Raw genomic sequence first — 856 nt, forward strand, 5'->3', positions numbered from 1 at the left:
TTTACTAGCCGCAGCATTGCATTGGAGGCTCATGTTCATCTTTTGGTCAATGATGACCCCCAAGTCTGGAACAGTCTGCCAGCGGAGGTAAAAATGTCCTATCTCATGGTTTCTGCAAAGTCTTCAAAACTCTGAATTAAGTCAGTCCTGATTTATAAATCATACCAAGCTGACCATGGGGTAAAATTCCATCCTGGTCCCAAATATGGCAGTTGGCCTGACCCTCAGCTGAGGTTCCTCCATGTAGTAACTAAAGGATGGCAGGGTCCTTCCAGGTCCCATGTAGCAACCAGCAAAGTCCAGAAGTGTGAGAAATAGCCAAAGCAGAGCATGGGCATACTTACTCCCAGATCATCCCTGACCATTGGTTAGCCAGCCTCTTCTCAAACACCTCTAATGATGAAGATCTCACAACCACCCTAGGCCGTCTATTCCACTGCATTGCTATTCCAATTTAATAACTATTAAGGGGACCAAACACTACTATAGAATAAATACTATTGGCAGCTAGAAAAAAAAAATACAAAAGGACTTAGGTCATTGAAACAATCAATTTGTCTTGAATGCTCTCAAGTCCCTAAAGCGCTAGTCCGACTGCAACCTCTTTATATGATTCTTGCTGCTAATCTAGGATCACATCTTTGGAGACCACTGAAAGGGGATCTGACTGCTTTAAAACATGTATGTGGGAGGAGGCACTCAAATTCTATCAATCAGCAAAATATTCAAATGGTCCTTTAAAAGTTTTAACAAACTAGACAAGACCTATTATGTATGGCTAATGGCCCAGGCAGGAAGGAGGGTTGTGTATTTTATTTCACCTGCATAATCTCAAGGTGCAGTATGCTAAAATGGT

This window comes from Crocodylus porosus, unplaced genomic scaffold (assembly GCF_001723895.1).
Source record: "Crocodylus porosus isolate Cpor-Errol unplaced genomic scaffold, CroPor_comp1, whole genome shotgun sequence".
NCBI lineage: Eukaryota > Metazoa > Chordata > Crocodylia > Crocodylidae > Crocodylus > Crocodylus porosus.